The 10,906-nt window shown below is 50.1% G+C and overlaps 1 pseudogene across 1 annotated transcript; it reads right to left on the bottom strand.

Annotated features, from left to right (window-relative positions):
• Positions 1–1,773: 1,773 nt before the first annotated feature.
• Positions 1,774–9,745, bottom strand: LOC147362788 (b(0,+)-type amino acid transporter 1-like; annotated as a pseudogene). The gene is made up of 6 exons (XR_015136441.1): positions 8,906–9,745; positions 6,521–6,653; positions 6,227–6,355; positions 4,802–4,926; positions 3,182–3,266; positions 1,774–2,673 (listed from the first exon to the last, which is right to left on the bottom strand). The product of XR_015136441.1 is annotated as a b(0,+)-type amino acid transporter 1-like (transcript).
• Positions 9,746–10,906: the final 1,161 nt, after the last annotated feature.

Below are 10,906 nucleotides of genomic sequence, written 5' to 3'. Positions count from 1 at the left end.
CACAAAGTGAGAAACAGCCCACCTGGGCTGCATGACCCAGGGCCAGTGGCGGTCCAAACCCTTCTCTGCTCTCCACATCCAAGCACGCATCCACTGCCAGCCAGAGGGGACTGCTCCAGACTTAGAAGACATCCCTCGTCCTCAGACAACCTTCTCAGAACAGGGCCTCGGAGCCCAGGGCAGAGCAGGGGCAAATGGGTAGAGAGTGCAAGTCATGAAAAATACAAACATGATATGTTCCTTTATCACTCAACAAATAGTTCAGTATTTTGATTCACCAGGCATTTTTGCTTAGCAAGGAGCCCAGGACCAAGATGGGAACTAAAGAACACACAGTTCAGTTCAGTCGCTCAGTCATGTCCGACTCTTTGCGACCCCATGAATTGCAGCATGCCAGGCCTCCCTGTCCATCACCAACTCCCGGAGTTCACTCAAACTCATGTCCATCAAGTCAGTGATGCCATCCAGCCATCTCATCCTCTGTCGTCCCCTTCTCCTCCTGCCCCCAATCCCTCCCAGCATCAGAGTCTTTTCCAATGAGTCAATTCTTTGCATCAGGTGGCCAAAGTATTGGAGTTTCAGCTTTAGCATCAGTCCTTCCAAAGAACACCCAGGGCTGATCTCCTTTAGGATGGACTGGTTGGATCTCCTTGCAGTCCAAGGGACTCTCAAGAGTCTTCTCCAACACCACAGTTCAAAAGCATCAATTCTTCGGCGCTCAGCTTTCTTCACAGTCCAACTCTCACATCCATACATGACCACAGGAAAAACCATAGCCTTGACTAGATGGACCTTTGTTGGCAAAGTAATGTCTCTGCTTTTGAATATGCTGTCTAGGTTGGTCATAACTTTTCTTCCAAGGAGTAAGTGTCTTTTAATTTCATGGCTGTAATCACTATCTGCAGTGATTTTGGAGCCCCCCAAAATAAAGTCAGCCACTGTTTCCACTGTTTCCCCATCTATTTCCCATGAAGTGATGGGACCAGATGCCATTAGTTTTCTGAATGCTGAGCTTTAAGCCAACTTTTTCACTCTCCTCTTTCACTTTCATCAAGAGGCTTTTTAGTTCCTCTTTACTTTCTGCCAAAGGACATACAAACATGTCTAAAAACTAACCCCCACCATCACTAAACCCACCACCCAGAGGGGAGTATGGCCCAAAACCAGACACTGGGGTGCAGGCTCCAGTGAGGCTGACAGAGTCACACACGCACAGGAGTCACCTCTCCTGACATTTTCAGGAGCTGCATCCTCAGCATTTCCAGGTATTGAAGTCATTCCTTACTCTCCCTCATTCCCACCTGGGCAGCCAGATACCTCTCCACTTTAGTCCTATAATCATATTAGTCTTATGGTATCTGTTCTTTTTTTTTTTTTTTTAACATTTATTTGTTTGTTTGACTGTACCATATCTTAGTTGTAACATGCAGGATCTTCAATCTTCATTGTAGTATGTGCGATCTAGTTCCCTGAGCAGGGATCGAACCTGGGCCCCCTGCATTGGGAGTGTGGAGTCTTAGCCACTGGACCACCAGGGAAGTCCCCTGGGACCTGTTCTAACTTTTCTTCCTTTCTTTGAGAAATTTTACTGTCCTCCCTTGTACCCAAACCAAATAAAACCCCTCTTTCCCAAGGATATGCCTCTTGCTTCTTTCTCTGTTCAAGCAAGTTAGCAGCTTTAAACATTAGCTGAAGAATCGTGTCTTCTGGAACAAGTTTTGTCAGAACCAGAGCTTTTCTAGTTGTAATAGATAAGAATCCATTCAAACCCACTTGAGCCAAAATTGATTTATTATAAGGTGTCAAGTTGTTCCAGACAATCAAAAAGCAGGTTTTCCCAGTTCTTGGGGACCATATAATTTCTCAACACCATCTCACTATGTATCTCCTTCATCCTTCCTTGTTGACCAGGCCACACACATATCATGTGGGATCTTAGTTCCCCAATATCAGGGATCGAACTCATGCCCTCTGCATTGTTAGCACAGAGTCTTAACCGTTGGAATGCCAGGGAAGTCCCATCTTCTTCATTCTTCTCTCCAGGATGGCTTTCTCTACTTCTCTACCCACATCGTGGAAGATCCCAAGATTTACAATTCCTCAGCTCAAGCAACCATCAGAATTCTAATGTCAAAATTTCAAAAGAAGGGCGAGTGTTTCAAGTTGTCCACCTGAAATATCAAATAACTGTGACCCAGAGAGACAGTCATGTAATTCCAGCACGACTGTGAGATCCACCTGTGAAGAAGGAGCAGCTCTTACAGAAGAGAAGAACACTGTCCTGGGCAGATAACCCCAAACTCCACATCACCTGCATCATGGCACTTTAGGAACTTACTAGGATTATGCATAGTCAACCTACAGAGAAGCTGGCCAGGCCTCTTGTGTGCAGATGGAGGTGTCTACAGCAACAAGGGCAGTGCTGACCTGTCCAGTCCTTCAGTCAGCATTCTTCATGGTTGGAGCAACTTCCATGAGCAGCTGGAGATGCAGGGTGACAACCTGCAAACACTCGGGCTGGTACCAGAAGTAGACAAACAGGAAATAGACCAGGAAGCCACTGAGCAGGAACAGGAAAACATACAGGAACTCTGGCTGGGGATGGGCCACGATGGGCGCCAGCACCAGGTAGACAGATGTAAGGACCATGGTGGCAGGGATGATGATGGGGACCTGCAGGGACAGAGAGACCTGGATGATGAAGACATGCCTGAGAGGTGGCACAGGGCGCCTGGGCTCTGTCCCTTCTGCCTGCCTGCCTTCCTGCTGCTTCCACCTGCCACCAACTCCTCTCTTCCAGAACCTACCATAACAACTTGTCAGGCCAAGGGAGACACCTTGGGCCACAGAGGCCCCTCGAGGGAGCAGAGACTATGGTGCCCAGCCTGATCCTCTCTGTTACATGAGTCTCACTGGGTGCGTGCATCCTCTTCTCTGTTCAACTCCCACTGTTCTCCCTCTGTGTCCTCTAGAGGAGAAAGGCATCCCCAGCAAGGAGAGTCAACGCCTTGTGCTCCAACTGTCCTTTACCCCCAGGACACACAGAAATTCCCTCCCCAAAACAACAGTGTTGACCACTTTCTTTCTTCCTCTGGGCCCCAAGTGAGGCCGTGGTCCAACCATCTGCATCATGCAACAGCTTGTAGTTGAAAAAGAAGCCCATGTAGGTCCTGAAATCTACCTTGTAAGGTCGGGGAAGATTCTTCTTTATCCGTAAGTACAGGAGACAGCTGAAGGTGATTCCGTAGGTGAGCCAGCCAAGGAAGCTGAAAGGCAAACGTGAGCCACTTGTTAACAGGCCCCGCCACGGTGGGGCTGGCAAGAGGGGCCGGCCTACTAGGTGCAGACCTAGAGTAGAGCTGCAAGCACTTCGGGGCCTCTCAGCCACCCCCAGCTCCCCTGATCCATGCGGCCGAAGGAAAGAAGAATGCAAGGCTGGGGCACCGACAACAGGGTATGCTGGAGGGCCCAGCTGGAGCTTTGTCTTCAGGCATGAAGGGGCACACGCACAAGCCCACCCATCCGTGAGGCTCCAGGTCAGGCCTTCTCTGACTGCCCCTGGCTGGCTGCAGGAGGGCAATTTCAAAGGAAGGAGGACTATCTGTGTTTCCCAAAGAAAGAATCTGGTGGAACCTCAAGGAAGGCTGTGTGCCCCTCAAGGGCCGCACACTCATAGCAGACTGCGCCACCTTGGAGTTGGTGATGGGCACCAGAAAAACCTCTGGCCCCTCTGTCTGTTGTAGGTCTGATGTGAACTCCACATAACCTTGAAGGCCATCTCTTGAGGTTGTCCAGATGGGGAGAGATGGGGCCCTGGCTGACATGAATCATCCTTGAGTTCTCATCTGTGCCAGGACATTCTCTGTCACTCTCCCCCATCTCAGGCTGAAGATCCTTAAGAGACACCCCGGATTTGATTTTATCTTCACTGTACAATGAGTTTTTTCTTTCTCATGGGAAAAAGATGAAAAGAAAAATAATGTCTATTACTTAATGTTCTGAAGAAAGGGACATCGAGTACTATATATCTTGTTCCAAAAGATTACTCTTAGAACAACAGAGGAAGAGAACATGTGATGCTTGCAAAATTACTCTGAGAAGTCCTCTGCCCCAGACATCATGCCTGCCTGGTGGGTTAAGAGTCTTTTTGGTGAGAGAAGTTTAAAAATGACAACTGGATATCACAACAGCCCATCGTTTCTACCCCAGAGCAGGCAATAAAGGGGGTCACAACATCTCCCCACTTTGATGCAATTCCGGAGTGTGCCCACACAGCTTGGCTGTGGGTCTGCCCTGAGTTCAGCAGAGCTCTGTTGGGTCAGATCCAGAACAAAGACCAGACTACAAAGGAAAAATGACACCAAGCCAAAGGCTATGAGTCATGTGAGTGAAGCCTGAATATTTTTTTACATTGTCCTGCAGACAGAGTAAAGGGACAAGAAAAGAGAAAGCAAATAACAAAGACAACACAAGACTTTATTTCTTGGTGAAAATTGGTCTCATTGAATTTATGGAAGCAGTGCAAGAGAGGAGGACGCTATGTTTAATTTTGGAAACTTAATTAAGAGAGAATGGTTAAAACAGTGTGTGTGTGTGTGTGTGTATGTGTGTGCAGATGCTCTGAGCCTGAGCCTCCAGAAGTGTGTGCATGTGTTTTTGTGTGTGTGTGCGTGTGTGTGTGTGTATCATAGGGGCTTCTGGAAATGTGCTTGCAGGATAAGAGTATATATGTGTGCATGCCTGTGAAGGGGTACACATAGGAGCCATGAGATACTCAGCCTGAGCGGGCAGTCTCACTTGCCTCAAGAAGTTCACGATGGTACTGAAGTTTCCGGAGATGACCAGGATCAAAGCCATCACTGCGGTGAACATCAGAGCTGGAGCTGGAGTGAGGCAACGCACATATACCATGGACAGAAGTTGGGGCTGGGGAGCAAAGTCAGGTGTCAGGTAGCCTCCGGTGGAGCCCTGGTGAGGGTCTGTCCCCAGAAACTCCCACCCTCTTCTCCTGCCAAACTCCCTCAGGACACCAGGGTACCCAACCAGATAGTCCCCAATACCCATGGCTTCCTTCCAGATGTAGGTCACTGGGGATCACCTGGAGTGACCAGACTCAGGGGGCAGGTTAGGGGGGCCCATCCCTCCAGACCATCCAAGACCCTGTAGCTTAGGACGTGGGGTTGCAACGTGGAGAGCTGTAGCAGGTGCCTGGCCAACCAAATCTTTTGACTTTCTATTGCTCCCTCTGAAGATAGAAAGAGGGACCAGGAAGGGAAGACTGAGGAGAGGGGAGAGGAATGGTCAGCTACGGGTGGAGCATGGAGAGGGATACAGTCTACTGTGTAGACTGCGTTATCCTTCAGCAAATACTCAGTCCCCTACTCTCTGCCTCTGTGGAAGAAATATATTAATAGTTTCCATCCACTGATTTGAGCTTGCCAATAAACAGTGAGCAGGAGAGACCCGCCAGAAGCTCTAAATATGTGTGTGGTTTGGCTTGGTTTCTTGAACCCCTGCCACCTGCCATGGCAAAAACATGCCCCAGGAGCCCCTATGGCCTGGGTCCCAGGATTAGAACAGACTCGCAGTCAGAGTGAGAAGATGTGAACACAAGCCCTGGCCTGCCCTGGCCACTCTGACCCTTTAACTCATGAGCAACATGGAATGTCTGTTTTTCTCAGCCTCTGGAATTAGGGGCTGTCTCCTGTACAGCGTTACTGCAGCAAAAACTGACAAAGTGACAGAGAGTCCCCCAGGCATGGGGGGCCCAGCGGATACACACTGGCTCCTGGGGCTCCTACCCACTGCCCCGGCACCACTGTTGCACAAAGACGTCCCTGTCACCTACAAACCTCTACAGTGTGACCCAGCACGGTGACCTCCCAGAACCTGGAGGTAAAAGGACTGGAGTGTAAGTGGAGAGGTAGGGAGTACGTGAGCCCTACTCTCAGCAGAAAAGAGGGCTCTGTCTTTCAAGGAAGCCCTGGTTTGGGCTAAATGCTGAGCTCCGGGAGGAGAAAGCTTAGCTGGCTGTCCTTAGAGGTGTGTCCCCCCTACAGTTCCTTAGTTCCTGCCTCACTGTTGTCCATATGAGATCAACAGCTTTTAAAAGGCTAATGTTTTAAACTCTGTATTCTCCTGCTGCCCCCCTCACCTTGCCTAACTCTGTACTCTGTATTCTCCTGCTGCCCCCCTCACCTTGCCTAGTGCACACCCCATGTCTCACCAGGTGGCCCTCTCGGGCAGCCACGTAGGACACACGGCTTCCGCTGAAGAACGACACATTGGCAGGGCCGAACAACGAGAGGGTGACAGCCAAGGGCACCAGCCAAGCCCAGACCCCAGAACCTGATTCCTAGGACAACAGAGGAATCGAGGGAAGGATCTCCAGCAGCAACCTGGAAGACAGCCTCAAGGCCACATTGGAAACAGAGCGAGCAAACCCAGGAACACGTTGGAATACTCATGCGGGACTATCTTTCCCCAGGGCGGGGCTGTGAACAGTTCATGTGACTCTCACCCCCAGCTCACAGCCATTGCATCGGTGGAAAGGATCTCACTGGGAGAGAGCACTAGGAGGTAATGACGTTGGCCAGGATGTACAGGCCAGTGACCAGGGGGATGGTGATCATCAGTGCCCACACCAGGTTCTGCTGCAGAGTTGGGGAGAAGAGGCCACATGTTAGCCCGTGAGGTCCTTCCCAGGGTCTCCGAGCAAGCTCAGGAGTGCGGCACCGAGCTGATCCTGGCCCCAGGGCACACGCCAGGCCAGGGGGGCACTGGCCGTTTGTCCCTCCTCCATGAACTTAGAGTCCCACGGCATGGACAGGCCAACCGACAGGTGTGCTAGGAAGCCGTGAGGAGCACTCACAGTCAGAGCGGTGGAGGTACAGTGGAGGGTGGGGACCCGGGGGCGGGGGGGGGGGAGCCATCATCAGAATGAGCAGGGCCTTATGCTGGGTTTTCCTTGAAGAATGGAGGAGATTCCAGCAGGTGGGAAGTAGGGAGGGGCGTTCCCAGCAGGGACACCTGCAGAGCAGGGGTGCAGAGAAGAGGCAGGAAAGTTAGAGATCTCCACGGTCAGATGGTCCCTCCAGCCTGTATTCCAGGACCCACAGTGCCAACTCTGCCTAGTCTCTGGGTCCCCAGGACACAGGCCCAGACTAAGAGCCATTCCATCCAGGGGTTCTCTTCTGACCCTCAGTCTCCTAGAGAGGAAATTGGGAATCACTGGGGATCTGTGAACTGTGATTCCCCACTGTCCTGCCTCTCTGCAGGGTGTGAGGATCAGCAAAGCGGAAGGGAAAGGAAGGGCCTGGACACAGGGACTATGGGCACTGGGACTGGTTTGCATTGAAAGAGCCTCAGGACCTAGCTGACCCAGGTCACCCCCAAAAATGTGTTCAGCAAGCATGCAATAAAAATTGAGGAATGCATGAAAAGTAGGTGAAATCAGAGTGAAAAAGAGGTGAAATCCCTCCCACTCCGTACCCCTAGTTCTGGACATCATTCTGGAGCCAGGAGCAAATGGAGGGAAAGGGCCTCCCTCAAACTTGACCCAGCATTTCCCTAGGCTCGGCCTAGCCCTGTAAGAACACACTTCAGAGTGGGAGAATCATGTCCAGGGCACTCCCAGGTCTCCTGGAGGGCTTTCTCTAGAGGTCTTTTGGTTGACCTTGGGAAGAGCAGGCAAACACTATGAATGTACAACCCCTCCCTTCCGTACCAAATGGTACAACAGACCATGACATTGCTATTCCTGACATGTGAAACAATACAGAGAAGCCACCCTTCCTCACTAAGACACAAGGAGCTCTCTTTCAGACTTGGGATGGCGCTGTCCCTGTGTGGGCTGCACCAGCGTTCCAGGCAGACCTCCTCCCCACCCCTAAAAAGGACCCTCCCTCATTTAAGCATCTACCCTTGATGCACGTATCTTCTGTTCTCCAATATGATATAAAAGGCAGTTTCTATGGGGCTCTGTAATAACCTAGAGGAAAGGGTGAGACGTGGGAGGGAGACTCAAGGAGGAGGGGACATATGTACACTTATGGTTAATTCATGTTGATGTATGACAGAAATCAAACCAATATTGTAAAGCAATCACCAATCAATTAAAAATAAACAAAATAAATATTTAAGACTTTTTAAAAAGCAGTTCCTAGAGCTTTCTGCCAGAGCTGAGATCTGAGTGCAGAAAAGTTTGGAAGTGGGTTTGGGAGGAAGGGCAGGGGGCATGGAGAATGAAGAAATAATCTCGGAGCCCACTTCTGGTCCTTGGGGTCAGCCTGGGTGCTGAGCCAGTCCTCAGATATCCCCCCAGACCCCTAGTAAAGTCCAAAGTTTCCCACTGCCTCCCAAGAGCCCTGCAGACCAAGTCCCTCCCAAAGCAGTGACTAGCCAGCCCCAGGTTCACAGGTGGAGTGAGACAGGCAGGACTGGCTCGTCCTTCTGTCCCAGCCCTGAAGCTATGTCCTGTAGTGGGCTCCCATGCTTCAGCAAATATGACCTATGTATCTACTACAATGTTCCAGAGAGAACAATCCAGGAGAGAGAAAGCTGAGTCATCAAGCACAGCTTCTTACAAGGGGTCTGACTTCCAAGTCACTCCCCCTTTCTAAGCCTCAGTTTTCCCACATGAAAAATGGGATGATAATGTCTCTTCCAGGAAAGCAAAATGAGCCCATGCATAGAAAACAATAAAGATCCCCCCTTACTTGAGAAGCTAGTATTCATATAATTACATAAGCTAATCAGAAAAGACATTGGGCTGGCACTTTAGTCCCATGAGTACAGAAAGGGAGCCCCTCTTTTCAGCTGATCTCAGAGTCTTCACTCAAATAACAATTATCAAAACTACTAATGTTTGGAGATTTCAGCCCCTGAAGCAGTGTTGCAGACTCACGTTTGAATTCTTGAGTTCCTCCGTCACCTGGCTGAGGCTATTCCAGCCATCAAAGGACCACAGGCACTGGTAGAAGGCCATGCTGATGTGCCCGGGCTGCTGGGACGTGTTGGGGAAGGCAGACTGCAGGGCTTCCATGCGGCCTCGGCCCCGGCCCAGCACCACGGCACTGCCCCCCATGATAACCAGCAAGGAGAACACTTGGGCAGTCGTGCACATGTTCATCAGCGTGGCGGCCATCCGCGAGCTCCAGCAGTTGACCAACATCAGCAGCAGGATGCAGGTGGTAGCCACCACCTTGAGCATGGCCTGGGGTAGCGAGAAGCAGCCTGGGTAAAAAAAAGGGGACCAGGACATACTTGGCAACGCTCAGTGAGATGGCTGCGATGGTGACCAGTCTGCCCACCAGCACAAACGTGTAGATGACCAGGAAGGCGGGTAAGGAGCCAAAAGTTCATAGGATGTAGGTATATTCCCCTCCAGATTCGGGAACCAGAGCCTCCAGTTCAGCATAGCACAGGGCACCCAGTGTGGCCAGAAGGCCACAGACTGCCCAGACCACGAGGCTGGCCCTGGGGCTGCCCGTGTACACCAAGACGCCCTGCAGTGACATGAAGATGCCAGAGCCGATCATAGCGCCTGCAGTTAAGGACATGGCACTCCACAGGCCCATGTCCCTCCTCAGCCTCAGCCCCTCACCCCCCGCCTCCTGCTCAGCCACCCCCTCATCGCCATCTCCTTGCTGACTTCTCTTCATCCCAGAGCTTCAACAGTCACTTCAGCTAACTGAACAGAAGCAGATGCTCTGATACCTATCGGGCTCATGGGCTTCCTGCAGGAGTTAATGATTACAGAGCCTGGAGGAATCTGAGCCAAGGGCCAGAGAGCCAGAACACAGCATTCAGAAGGGACCACGCCTCTCCTGATCTCCCAGCCCTTGTCCAGCCAGAACCCAGGACAGGGAGGTTGCAGGAGTTGTTCAGTGACGCAGCTCAGGAAAAGTTAAGGAAAGACAGGTTTTAGGAAGAATCCCTGGTGCCCAATTCCACAACAACATGTCTGTGGAATCACAGTTGGCTGAATGCTCCGTGCCAACAGTATGACTACTGAGTTACTGCACATTAGGACCCTAAGAAACTTCTGGAATACTTTTATCAGCCAAACAGTATAATCCCAGCTTTATTCAGATTCCAAGGAAAATGGCATGAGTCCTGTTCTAAAGCAGAATGAAAATGTTTAAAGAAGAGCATCCAAATAGTTTGAGAGAGAACTTGTTCCCCCTGCAGGAGGGGAGTAGGTGGATAAACGTACAGGGTCTAGAGTGGAACCACCTTCATTCAAATCCCAGCTCTAGTACCTTACAGCTGTGTGACCCGAGACAAGGCCTCTGAACCTCACCCTATTTATCAGTAAGCTGATTACAATACCCGCTATATAGGGTTACTCTAAGTACCAAAGAACTTAAAACCCATTCAAAGTGGCTAGAATAGCAAATGACATGTAGTAAGATTTCCTTATATAGTAGCCATCACTGTCTGGCTAAGAATTTCATTAGTTTCCTAAAGATAGATAGATAGATTGATATTTAATTTAACATAATTTTATGGATATATAATAATTTCAAGATATGGTATATAACTTTTTAATTGATCTTCCCTTATATTTTTCAAATCTTGACTTATGAATGTCATTGGTATTGGTATCTGGGGTAAAGTTGCTGGCATCCAAAGTGGGCAGAGAGGTACTTGCAGTCACCTGAACAGACTGGCCTAGCTCAAGCCAGCCATATGGACTGCTTGGATCTCATGTACATGTGTAATCAATAAAACTCAAGACAGTTGCAAAGGGCGTTGCTGTCACTGATTCCTGGGGTATCCATCCTGCTTCCTCCCCTTGCTATACCAAAGCCCAAAGGGCAGCAGTCCTCAAAAAATATAGGGCCATCTTCTTCAGAAATAACTATGGAGAAGGGGCCCTCCAAGATTCAAAAGGAGGTCCTCC

The sequence above is a fragment of the Bos grunniens genome, chromosome 11 (genome assembly GCF_055505025.1).
Source record: "Bos grunniens cultivar Pamir isolate PY7600 chromosome 11, Bosgru_T2T1.0, whole genome shotgun sequence".
NCBI lineage: Eukaryota > Metazoa > Chordata > Mammalia > Artiodactyla > Bovidae > Bos > Bos grunniens.
The sequence above is the reverse complement of the archived record's forward strand: the minus strand, read 5'-3'. Positions and strand labels throughout refer to the sequence as shown.